The sequence below is a fragment of the Tiliqua scincoides genome, chromosome 3 (assembly GCF_035046505.1).
Source record: "Tiliqua scincoides isolate rTilSci1 chromosome 3, rTilSci1.hap2, whole genome shotgun sequence".
Taxonomy (NCBI): Eukaryota; Metazoa; Chordata; class Lepidosauria; order Squamata; family Scincidae; genus Tiliqua; species Tiliqua scincoides.
The window spans coordinates 178,420,522-178,434,395 of NC_089823.1; positions in this window are offsets into that span (position 1 = coordinate 178,420,522).

The window sequence follows — 13,874 nt, forward strand, 5'->3', positions numbered from 1 at the left end:
AGCCACCAGCACCTCCTCCTCCAGGGAGAACCCAGATGTGATATCACAATGTCATGTGACATCATGACATCACTACCCCCCTGTCGTGAATATGTACATGTTCGGTCTAGGTTGGCAGTGGAAGCCTGAACCACACTAAGACAGCGTAACTGAGAAGTTGCTAGCAATTCCTAGCTGCAAGAATGTGAGTAAATAAACAAAAAGATTGTTGTCTCTCCTTTGCTGGCCAGAAAGGACAGATAACAAGAATTACAACCCATTGGAATGTTTAACACCTTAGTAGACAGAGAGGCGCCTGATCAAGCGGAATGGAATGCAGCTATGGATCTCCAGTTGGGAGGGGTAAGAACTAGGAAGGCTAGCAACCAGGCCAACTTTAAGAAGGTTCTGTCCTCAAAAGTTTCTGATTGGACAGTCTAAATAAGTATGAAGTCACCTCAGTACTATTAGCATACGTATAATAATGAGTTCCCCAAGGGGTGTGGCGTTCCTTCTTGGACAGAGTTTTGGGTGCAACATCCTGCATGCTGTGAGCTCCATTGTCCACCATGGGCACCTGGCCTCATAGGTAGCCCTAAAGAGCTACCTATGATCTACATAGCTAAAAGAGCTAAAAGATCTACAAGAGTAACTGACCTAGGTGAGAGATAGGGATTAATAGAGATAGCCAGTTAGCTTTATTATTTTATTGCTGATATGTTTCCTAGATGTTTATGCCTCTAGCATTTGCTGCCTTACTGTAACCTTATGTACTTAATAAACTAAAATATCTTTTACTAAGCTGTTTCATTGTCTGTTGGGGACAAGGGTTCAGAATCCTGCCTAGCTGTTCAGCAAACTACCAAGTACTCATTGAGGTCTAGTAACTTGAGAACTGAAGCTTTAATTGGAGAAAGAGCTCAGTGCCTGCAAGGGATAGAATTAAGCCTACAAGGTCTCAGTGTCCCTGGACTGAGGCACTGGCACATACAGGGTGGTGGCAGTACTACCGAGCAGAGGGGCCTTGAGGGCTTTAGGGTTCGAGAACCAAGAACTCTGAGCACCCCAAACCCCCCTAAGTTTGCGACATGGTGGCAGTGGTGGGATTTCGACTGAACTTTGTTCCTAAAAGTGGTTACACTTAAGGCAGAAGCAAACCTCTACAAAGATTTCAGTGTTATTTTGGCAGTAAGGGCTGTTCTGCCTCAGCAACGTTAAGCAGAACTAGCATAGGGTAGAAGACAGCAACATGATGTTCAGAGATCAGTTGCCTTTAAAATTTGAAGAGGTGTAGGGAGCTGTGGGACCGATGCCAGTCAACATACTGGATTCCCAAACCCCAAGCCCAGTAGCTTGTCATGTCAACCCCATGTCAACATGGAGCTAGATGGACCACTGATCTGACTCAATGTAAAGTATCTTGTGCTAGGGGAGGCAGTCCTGAAGGTCTCCTCAGGATATGGGAACACGTGTCCCCTTGCCTTGGAGTGAGCCTTCACTGCCGTGATGGGTCTACTTGAACCTGCACTAGTGATTTTGCTGGTACAAGACTGAGTGAACCTGGGACAACAGATCAAGGCCAGAAAGGGGTGTAGGAAATCGGCAGAGCTGCTACTGTCAATACCACCCCTCCCTTCCTGGTCTTGGCACACACCTCTCCCTGCCCAGTCTCTGCTCCCATTCCTCCCACCCATCTCTGTTCTGAACAGGAACACCCCTGTTAAGAGTATGCTCTTGAGGATCCCCACTTGTTTGCCCTCTAACAGTGACCTTGACTGGTTCCATACTATCATTTTTCTTCATTTTCCAGTTGTCTGGTCTACACATACACTCCCCACAATCCGGATGACACACATGTTCAGTTGCTGCCTCTCAGTGTTTTCCTCACCCTTCTCCCATTTCCAAATCTCTTATTTGTTGCAACTTTTTTGAAACAGAGGTGCAGAGTAACAAGGGCCAGCCCTGCCTTGAGTGATTTTTCCTTGCTCTTTCTTCACCAAGCCTTCTGATCTTTTTTCTTTCTTAGCCTTGACCCTTTCACCATTGCAGGATAAGTCCTTCCTTCTATTGCAGGAGACAAGTACTTTTGGACATATTTTACCAGTTCTTTAACATTTTCAATTGAAAATTTTTAACTAGTTATTTACTTTTGTTCCTACTGCTCACTCCGTCCATCTGTGAATGCAACAGTGATTATTTAGATGACCAGCTCTGAGAGAAGCTATTCCTGGAGACTTTTTTCTGCCATGATCTGCTGGATAATGTTGGAACCTTTGCTTAAAAGCTCTAGAATTGCTTTCAGTACTCACCTGGAGATTGATGCTGATTCCTGCAGGTTCCTCTGGGCCAATCCTGGAAGGTTGGCAACCCTAGTCATAATACCCTTACCTCCTGAGACATTTGTTGTTGTTTAACTGAATCCCCCCCCCCTTTTATTGAATTAATGAAGAAACTTGCACAGAGCTTGCTCCTCCAGGAAAGATCCTGGGATAAGACAGCAGTAAAAACTGTCAGCACAAGCCTGTGCACCTCTTCTCAGAAGTAAGGCTCATTATAGTCAGTGGGGCTTACTCCCAGGTAAGAATGGCAGCCTGTGTCAGTGAGAAAAACCTTGCTGGAGCAGAGAGTATTTGTGAGGAGCCAGCCCTTTTGCCAGCACCTGCTAAGGGGTGGGGATCCACTTCTGTTGTCAGTGTTAAATAAAGTAGGGAGCAGAGAAGCCATCACTATTTCAGCTCCAAAGTAGAGAATTGGCATGGTCAAGAATTCCTTACCTCCTGAATGGACAATATTTTCAGGTGAGGGTTTCACTTCCCAATTTATGGATCCTGAACCAATTAGAATATAGAGTATTATAATCTAATCTAGTCTAGATTAGAATATAGAGCTTGGAGATTATTCCAAGATGGTGGCACATATATATGCAACAGCTTTGCACTCTGGAGATCGGTATTTTTTTAATTAGTTTATTGTTTAGTTATTTATTGCTGAGTGCCAGACATGCCCAGATATACAGCCGACAAGAGCTATTTGCTATCAGTCTGAGCCAAAAAGATTGCATTCTGAGGGAGACTCGGGTTACAGCATTCCAGCCGAGGAGAAGCAACAAGGACAGCTTAGAGAGAGAAAACAGAAACAAGGCCGCAGAGCTGGGATCCGGGTGAGATTAAATAGCCGGCACTGCCTAGTCTGTTCAAGCCGGCACTGCCTAGTCTCTTTGTGTCAAATGTTAGATCCCTCTCAAACAAGATAGAGGAGCTGGAACTTATTATCTCTATGCAGAAAAATATAAGGGACTGTTGTGCCTCTCTTTTTACAGAGACATGGCTTGATCCTTCCATTCCAGAGGAGGCTGTTGAGTTACCAGGTCACCTAGTACATCGAGCGGATAGGACTGCGGACTCAGGAAAGAGCAAAGGAGGGTGGCTTTGTGTTTACATAACTAACAACTGGAGCACAAACGCCACAATAATGGATACGCATTGTTCTCCTGACCTGGAGTATATGGCTGTTAAATGCTCCCCCTTCTATCTGCCTCATGAGTTTACTGTGGTTATAATTACTGCAGTTTATATACCTCCTGCTGCAAATACTGTTCTAGCTATGAACTATCTGCTAACTGCTATTAGTAAACAACAACGGGCCCACCCAGATGGAGTGTATATAATTGCAGGTGACTTCAGTCAAGCTAATTTAAAGACTGTCCTCCCTAAGTTCAATCAACATGTACAACGTCCCACTAGAGGGCAAAATACCTTAGATCATGTGTATAGTAATATTGTGAATGGGTATAGGACTATACCTTTGCCCCATCTGGGACAATCTGACCATATATCTTTGTTTTTGATACCATCATACAGACCGCTTGTCAATAGAATTAGGCCTGTTGTCAGAGAAATACAACAGTGGTCAGAAGATGCATTGGAGCAACTTCGGGATTGCTTCAGGCGTACTGATGGGACATTATTTGCGGAGGAAGATATCGACATCTATACCTTGACTGTACTGTTCTATATCAAAAGCTGCATGGACACTGTCACTACCACCAGACAAATACAGATGTTTCCTAATAATAAGCTCTGGGTCACCAGAGATGTGTGACTTTTGATAAGAGCCGGAATGCTGCTTTCCGTTCTGGAAACGCACTACAGTACAGTGAGGCCAGAGCAAACTTTAAAAAAGGTATCAGGGATGCAAAGGCCATGTACAGGTGGAGGATTGAGCAGCATTTTGAAAGTTCAGATACCCGCCGGGTATGGCAGGGCCTGCGACAACTTACTGGGCAGAATTATAAAAACAGTCTGCCCAGCAGTAGTGATTCCATGGCAGAGCAGCTAAATCGGTTTTTTGGCCGGTTTGAGGAGGAGATAGCAGCCACCAACATTCCAGCTGCAGCCACTGATGGTCAGTCACTTGTCCTGCAACCTGATGATGTGAGACGGGTTTTACAGAATATTAACATCCGGAAAGCAGCTGGCCCAGATGGAATTCCGGGATGGGTCTTTAAAGACTGCACTGCAGAGCTGACTGAAGTTTTTACAAATATTTTCAATTTATCACTGTCACAGTGCTCTGTCCCTACTTGCTTGGACATCTGTTATAGTGCTAGTTCCTAAGCAGACAGTGGTTCCTTCTCTCAATGATTATCGACCTATGGCTCTAATTTCAGTAATTATGAAGTGTTTTGAGAGGCTGGTGTTGAAACATATTAAGTCTGGTCTTCCACCCACCTTGGATCCTTGTCAATTTGCATACAGGAGTAATAGGTCGACTGATGATGCCATCTCTATTGTTTTACATACAGTCCTGTGTCATTTGGAACAACAGGGTACATATGTACGGCTGTTATTTGTAGATTATAGTTCTGCTTTTAACACCATTCTACCTAGCAGGCTGTTTTTTAAAATGACTAGTTTGGGCATACAGCAGGACATTTGTCTGTGGATAAAGGACTTTTTGACAAACAGGCCACAGTCAGTTAGGATGGGCTATTATCATTTTCCACTCTGATATTAAATACAGGAGCTCCCCAAGGCTGTGTGCTAAGCCCCTTCCTCTATTCCCTGTATACACATGATGGTACCCCAACACATAACACCAATGAAATTATAACATTTGCAGACAATACTACAGTGGTGGGGCTTGTTAGCAGGAATGATGAGTCTGCTTTTAGGAAGGAGGTACAGGAGTAATGGAGGAGTAAAGAAAATAATCTCTCACTTAACATCAAAAAACTAAAGAACTTATAATTGACTTCCGGAAAAGGAGGGATGTACACACACTATTATACATAAATGGTGAGGAGGTGGAGAGGGTTGCTAGTTTCAAATTCCTAGGTATTTACATCACAGACAACCTCTCATGGACTATTAACCCCAGCATGTTGATTAAAAAGGCACAAAAGCAGTTATATTTTCTGAGAAAGCTTGGGAGGTTAAATTTGTCATAGCAGCTGCTTGTGTCTTACTATCGTTGCACCATTGAGAGTGTCCTAACCTATGATATCTTGGTGTGGTATGGAAATTGCTCTGCAGGGGACAAAAAAGCTCTGCAGAGAGTTATTAAGATCACGCAGCACATCATCAACCTTCATCTACCAGCTTTGGGGGACATCTATACATCTCACTGTCTGCAGAAGTCACATAGTATTCTGAGAGACCCCTTCCATCTGGCTCATAAGTTCTTTGAACTGTTGCCTTCGGGTAGACGATACAGAACTATTAGAGCATGCACCACACGATTCCTGAACAGTTTTTATCCCACAGCCATAATTACGTTGAATAAGGTGATATAGTTGTTGCCATGCTCCTAGGCATTATGGTCTGTTATACTGTTTTTATATTATGATGCATGTTGTATAGAATGTGTGGGTGAGTGTGCAGAGTGTGATTGTTGGAGTTGTAGTATATATTTATGCTTGTATCTCAAAGGTGCATAAATTTCATTGTGCTGTAGCACAATGACAATAAAGTTACTACTACTACTAGAGTAGCCATTTTTCAACCACTATGCAATGGCACACTGGTGTGCCACAGGAGTTTGGGGGAAGGTCATTTACTAGTAGAGCCAATGGGGGATGTGAGCCCCCCACTGGCAGCATGCTGTGCCTCGACAAAACCTACTGTGCCTTGACAATTTTAATGCCTTGTCGTTGTGTGATGAAAAAGTTTGAAAATTGCTGATATAAAGTATACAGAGAGAGAGAGAGAGAGAGAGAGAGAGAGAGAGAGAGAGAGAGAGAGAGAGAGAGTGTATATATACAGGAAAAAGAGTCTTAAGAAGAAGTGCTGACTTCTCTTGCTTCCATAACTGGGAGGGCATCCCCAAAAGATTCTTAATGAGGAAATACAAGGACAGCTGGAAGAAAGTGGAGCCTCAAAGGAGGAGAGGAGGAAGAGGTTGGGAAGGGGAAGCTGGTGGGATACCTCCAGGAGGATGGTTAGAACTGGGCCACAGGACCTCAATCTGTTGGGAAGAAGGGGGCAAAGGGCATTTCTGGGGAACTTTGTCTCCCATATCAGATTTCTGGAAGGGAAAGAAGGGTCTATTTCACAGCAACATGGAACAGCCATGGAAGCCAGCCCCAAGAGGAGCTGCTACATTCAACTAGCTCAGGTGACCCCCTGGATCACGCGGGAAGGGGCTGGAGGGGCCAAGCTGCGGGTGCCCAGGCTTGCGCAGATAGTCTTACTGCTGTCTTATCTCGGGATCCTTCCTATTTTGGGTTGGGTGGCCTGTTCCGTCTCCTCCGCAACGCCAACCCCGAGTGGGTTCTTGGCATTCGGTGCTCCACGAGGGTTCGAGGTCCAGATCCCGAGACCCCGAGAAGCCCCATCGGCCAGCAGGGAGCGACGGACGAGTGGGAGGGAGGAGAGACAAAGAACCTCTGCAAGCGACTCCCCCCACCCCCGAAGGTCCGCGTTTCAGTAGGACCTGCTCTGTGCAGGGCAAGGCAGAAAGATGTCCTGGCTGGAGGTGCAGGGCAAGGCGGGGGGGGGGGCGCGTGTTGGAGGCTCCCTCCCGGCATCAGCGGAGACTTCCAAGCCACCGTAACCTCGAGGAGTAGTAGGTGAGTAGTAGGAGAAAGACGGGGGGGAGAAGCAGTGTGAGTTTCTCTCTGGGGCCGCCGCCCGCCAGGGTGGAGAGGAGGTCAGGAGCCCGCACGCGGGTCGGGGGTGGCCCGTGTGTGACTCAGGTCCGTGGCTCCCCATGGGAAGGACTGTCGAGGCTTCTTGCGGCTGGGATTAGACGGCTTTCGTTCTCTTCTTCCGCTGAACACTCCGAGAGAGCCCGTCCGAGGTGCCCCTCCGCGCCGAGAGGAGGAACAGCCTTGCTCTCGTGGAAGGCTGCCTGCCCTGCCCGGTGCTCGGAGCTGCACGGAAGAGAGCCCACGCATTTCGCGTAAACACGCCCGCGCCGCTTTCCTGCCAACCAAGCGGCTCTGCCACAGTCTCACTGCACACGGGAAGACTGCTGAGGGTGGATTCACACGTGCGTGTACGTACATGGCTTCTCTCGCGGCTACTCAACATTCGACTCGCAACTGAGCGTGTGAACGTGACTCCTTTGACCAACACACGGACGTTTGAGACCACGTGAAAGTACTTTCTGGGGTGATGGATTGAGCGGGGGGGGGGGTTCATTCATACCTGCCTTTGAAGCCCATTCCTAAGCAGGTCTACTCCAAAGTAAGCCCCATTAAACTCAATGGGGCCCTCCTTCTGAGTAGGCATGTTGAGGATTGTGCTATTACTGGTTTAGGCTACAATCCTATTCACACCTTCCTGGGAGCAAGCGCCATTGAACATAATGGGACTTACTTTTTGAGTAGACCCGCTTAGGTCTGGGCTGTTACTTCTAAGGGTCACGTACAACGTCCAGGACCCCCGATTATTCTTCTGGCTGGCAATGGCCTTATTTCCAGACGAAACAATTTCCTCAGAGTGTCTTCCGGCTCTTGCACAGCAGAGGAAGCTGAGTCAGCCCTGGAGATATTTTTGTCAGACAGATGTCCGGACACGTGCACAGATCACTGGTGGGCAGGTTGTATTTGGAAAAGGAAAGAGGTGGTGGGTGGGTCGCAAGAGTTCTTGGAAGGCACTCATTCCAAAAGGGAAACCGTCTGGTCTAATCCACCAGGGCGCAGAGGCTCGTCGCGATGACCTGAAGAAAAGTCACTCTGCAGATGCTCAGAGGAGCTCTCCTCTCTCCTACTTCCTCTTTCCCCAGGACTTGTGCTGCGCCCCAATTGTTTCCATCTTGCTGGATAACTCGAAGCACATTCGCCTCTCTGCAGGGCCCAGGAGAGGTGGGTAGAGGGGTAATTTATTCCCCGGGCCCAGGTTAAAAAGGGGAGCCCAGGAGCCAAAGGAGGGGCCCAGAAATTTCCTGGGATCTGACATTTTCCTATCTACTCAGACTTGTTGCCCGTACGCGATGCTGGAGACATTACCATGACTGGGGGTGCTGGGTACACTACTGACGCCACATGGGTGGGTAGACCTGGGCTCCAAAGACTTTTCCAGCTGTCTCGATCCTCCTTTCACCCTGCTTCGCCCCTCCCTGCCCCAATTCTGCTTGCCTGTCACCACCCTCCCCTGCTCTGTTTCACACACACCCCTTTTGCAAAGGGGCCCAAAAGAAATTTTGTCAATTTCCCCTGATAAAATTCCTCTCGGAAGCCCTGCCTCTCTGTGTCTTGCTGTCCGGCTCCGGCAGTGCCCTGGTGCTCTTGCAAAGACTGCCGATCCCTTACCTGGGGCTGCAGCTCCTGGACAGAGTAGATCTTGGGGCAGTCTGATCTGAAAGAAGGCCCGCTTAGGGCCAAAGGAGTTTGGTGGGACTGAAACCAGGCTTCACGACCGTTGTGACTGAGAACGCAGAGGCAAGATCATTTTCAAATGGTGTAGACTGCCAATGTGTGCACACGTACCTGAGATTTAGTCCCATTTCCGTTCCTTCTGAGTACACGTGTATAAAATGAGGCTGTCGTTGAACTCTAACCCCTACTTCACTCAAAGGTGGATGCTGGAATGGGAATTCTCATCCTCTTCACAAACTGTGAAGGGGGGGGAGCACCGCGTTCGTTCATGTTCTGTGCCAATGTTCCATCTTAGGAAAGTGATGCTCGTGACTGAATGCCAGGTCCCATTCATGAGAACCTGGAAACAAATTCATGGTCACCGGGTCTGTGAGCCATGATGACACACCTCCACGGGAGCTCCTTGGGTTGGTGGTGGGGGATCCCAGAGAGGAAAGTCCTTCACACGCAGCTTCCAGACTTGCACCTGATCTGCCTGCAGTCGAAGGAAGGAATCCGAATGCTGGCTTCATTGCAGGGCCAACGCTTAGGTGTTTACCCTGAAGTCAGTCCCTCTGGGTTCAGTGGGGTTTACTCCTCCTAGGCCAGCATGCAGAGGATTGTAACCGGAGCCTGACCCAATCTGCTGACTTCTTGTTGGTCGGTCTCTTTGGGGATTGAGCTGGAAGAAAAGGACACAGCCTCATCGAGTGGTGGTGGTTTCTCAATTTTATTTTTTTCCTTTCTCTTCCTAATTCATAAATATCATGCGATCATAAGGAGTTGTGATCTTGGGTTGATGCCATCATTATGAGTTGTGTCGTCTTGAGTTGTGAGCCCCCCCCCCCCACACACACACACGTACACCCCTCTTTCCCCCAGCACTGACAGTATTTCCAGAGAAAATACGAGAAGTACGTGGAGGAGAGGCGCTTCCTGATAATTTCAAAGACAAAAGGTTGAGAAGAAAAAGCAGGTGTGAAAGTCACACTTATCTTTAATGCGTGCCACAGTCACAGACAGGCGTTACATGACTTACAGGGGCTGTATATAATTTTGCCAGCGTCATCTTCTCTCACACACAGTATTTTCAATAACAATGTGGTTCCAGTTCCCCTGCACTCTTACAGGAGCCTAAATGCTCAAAATCAGCCATCTGAGCCTGGCACTCATGAACTAGGCTTTTGCAACTTGTCCAACATGTAACAGTAAAGGCATTTGACCAGTGGCGTAGCTAGAGGGGGTACAAAGCACTAAGTTCTGCAGGGAGTTTTTGCGTACGCCTCCGTTTTGCTCCCCACGCTGAATGGCTCCGAAGGGAAGGGGGGAGGGCAGCTTGCATGCTGCGGTGAGACTCACTGCAAAAGTTAGAACTTTGCATCCCCTCTAGCTACGCCACTGCATTTGACGTGGATTTCTATCTGCCAGCTTCACATCGGTATTTTTTGGGGGGGATCAATCCACGAAAGCTAAAGGAGCACCCTCATTCATTTTCTCCCAATCTCCATCTCCTTTTTCTCAAGAACCAAGTCGAGAAATTTGACAAGCTATACTCTCAAGAAATGTCAGGAATGACCCCTCAAAAGCTTGCCTCAGTGGCCTGAAAGACAGACCCGTTAGGGGGTGAATGAGACTGAGAGCACAACCCTATGCATGTCTACACAGAAGTAAGTCCCATTATAGTCAGTGGGGCTTACTCCTAGGAAAATGTAGGATTATAGCCCAAGTCCTGCAGGCCAGGAGACGCGTTTTGCAGCTAAGACGACCAATCTAGAAACAGAGAGGTACAAAAAAAAGTGTGTGACGTCAAAAATGAGGAAAGTGCTGTGACGACAGCAAGGTGAGGAAGGAACGACTACAGAGGCAAGGAAGGAAAGTCTGTTGATGGTGATTATTAAGGTGGTAGAACCTGAGACTAGTCAAATTGGTGTCACCCTAAGAGTGCCGTAAGCTGGCTGGGTGGGAGGTAAAAGCGAAGAGTGGCGAGATCTCCGGGGACCTCCACGTGTTCGATCGACACGAGATGGAAGAACGTGAGAATGTCCTGGCTCGCAAGCGCCCTTTTCCCCGCCCCTTCCGCTGGGGGAAGTGGTCACCTCGTCAAGAGCGGGTCCTATTCCTAACCGGCTTTCAGCACCAGCCGAGCATCGTACTTCCTTGGGCCAGTGCCAGCGCCTCAGCCCTGGGGCTCGACGGACACATCGGAAAGTAGCCCCAGCGATCCAACCCAGCTGAGGCTGGGGTCTTCTCGGATTCCCGCCCCCCTCCATCCGTTTCAACCAGAGAGACAGAGAAGGCATGCGAGGGTCTTGAGAACGTGACTAGTGCGCTCCATATCCAGAAATTCCTTTGGGGAGAAACAATGGTAGGAAAGTGACTGGGGGACCCTCCACACGCAAAGCAGCGCCTAAAGTTAGCCGAAAGGTGGGGATCGTCTTCCAAGTCCAGTCCTAACTCAGAAGGAAGGGAGTCCCGCCGGGGTCTGTTGGATTGACTTCCAAATTCCGGCCCGGTCCTGAGCAGCTTTGCTGACCTGAGTTAGACGTGGCTTCCTACCAAGGGAGGAGGGCAGCCCGGATCTCATTTGAGACACCTTCGGAGGACCCAATGCACAGGCTGACCAGAGTGCCTAGACCGTTAACCATTGTATAGAAGAGGGAATTTGGGTAGGTGCAGCTTTTTCAACCCTTCCATGTCGAGCTGCACCTGCCCACATTCCCTCTTCTGTACATTGCTTAAAGGTCTAGGACACTCCAACTTCGATGTTCCAAAACCACCTTTCAGAGCCCGATACCATAGTCTCTTGAGACTGAAGGTCGCCAACAACTAGGCGCTCTGTCCTCCTTTGGATCTGGTCACCCTGCCAGTGCAGTCTCCTTGCTGGTCGGGTCGTATCCTGGCTTGCCCTGATTGAGTGCCCCAAAACAGTGAGTCTGGCCCCCAAACTCAGTTTAAATGTACATATCTGGGTTGTCCAATTTATTTACTTTAAAGGGATGTGTGATCCCAAAACCAATGGGGGGGGGCGAGAGAATTTCAAGACCTACCGTAGAGATTTCTTTTCTTCTTATCTTATAACATTTTTTGTGAACAGCTAAAAACCTGACATCTTTTGCATTCTATACATTTTATTTGGAGTGTGTGTGTGGGGGGGGGCCTTAAATAACAATTCAGTAAGAAAGTTAGGCAGGAACGCGCTCCTCTGTTGTAAACACCTGATTTCAGGTAAATACCCCGCTGGGAAATTGCATCTTTTTCAAATTCCTGGGGATCGAGCCACTGCCTTCCCCCCGCCCCTGCAAAGACTTACTGGCTCTCAAACTCTCCCAGAGAGTTTGAGAATCACTGGATTGGGCTGTAAGTATTTATAGAATTGCAGCTTAAATATCCCAGAGATCATGAGGCTTGACCCCCCCACACCCCACCCCACCCCAAATGGATATAACAGCCTGCCCGGATAATAAATAAGTAATAAACAAACCAAACTAGCTCCAGCTGAAATTTATTTTCAATCAATTCAACTCTGCTTGAGAATCAGAAAGTTGGGTGAACGTCAGTCCTTTTTTTCTCAAGCAGCGTGAATGGGAGATTCTCCCCTCCCCCCCATCCATATAGTTACACGCCAAGCTCCGGAGCACATTCACTAGGAACGAGGAAAGGCAGCCCCATTAGAAACGGAGATGCAAGTAACAATTAAGCTCTGGGGTCCACATGAGCGCATGGATCGATTGACAGACAGACGCACGCATGTACACATAGGTAGAGAGGTCTGCATCAAACAATTCACCTCCGGGATGCCACATCCTACGAGGCACCCATGAAAACCTCCTTGTTGGTTCCCAGAGAGAGAGGAGGCTCCTCAAACAACGATCAAGAGAAGCGGTGGGGTTTGATCGGCCCAAATTAAGTCACTTTCAGCTCTATTGATGGCAGCGGGAGAGGAGAATCGGTCACCGACTGGCTTCACTTTCCCACCGACATCTCCAAAGCGCTGGATTGGGGCTGGGTGGCGCTGTTCGTCCTTCCCAGGGCCCAGGACTCGGTGATTTGGGCAAACTTATGCAGGAAGCCCTCTGTACTCCAAAGGTCTTACTCGCAGGTAAATGTCTTCAAGAGGGTATCTTACGGTTGCAACCTAGGCGTGTTTACTCAGAAGGAAGTCTCGCTGAGTTCCGTAGGGCTCACTCGTTCGCAAGTGTGTTTAGGATTGAAGCCATAGGCTGCAGTTGAGTGTCCCATTCAACTCGGTGGGCATTCTGAGCAAACCCGCATCGGACCACGTTGTCAGTCACTTACATATTCTTGACCGACATGTTTCCTCCCTGTCAGTCACATGGTAAGGAAGAGGAGAACCTACAGCAGTTGGGGTTCTTCTAGTGCGTTGGCAACCTCTGCCAGTTGCTGAGATGCTGCACTCCCCCTCAGGAGCTTATAGATGTTCCTGGGAGAAATGCTAAGCTCAGCATCTCACTCCTGGTCTCTGCTTCCTTCCTGTCTCCTTTTCAGGTTTATCTTCTGAATGGAAAATATGGTGGGTTTCTCAGATTACTTAGGGACTTACCAGTAGGGTTTGTTCGCTAGGGCTTCCTCTCCAAAAGAAACTGGGCCCATTGAGGAGGCGCTCCTGGTGTGATACAAGGCAGAATTGGCCTGCTTTGGGCCTTCTTCCTCATCTGTCCAGCTGAGGTGCCTCAGGGCTTAGAATGTGTTTCCCTCTTGAGGAAAGCAATTGCTGACTCAAGATTCCCTCAAGGAGGCACTTCTTCTCTCACATTGGGCTCTGAACATTCCTTGACTTTCATGTGCTCCTGCGCATGCCTGTTTTATGGGGGGAGGATTTTTTGAAAGCTAGAAAGAATTGATCACGCTGGTTGCTGAGGGTGCTCTCTGAACAGCTCAATTCACAATGCAGGTAAGCAGGTGTGGAGAAGTCGTTGGGAGATGCTGTGGCCTCTCTGGAGTAAATGCCATCAATGCCCACTGGAACTGATCCAGCCAGCAGGGGGATTATTTGCAAGCTGAGCCTGATCAATGCATTCCATCAGGGGGAACACTGGCTGCCAGATATCCTGACTGAGATACTGCAGGTGTGTCT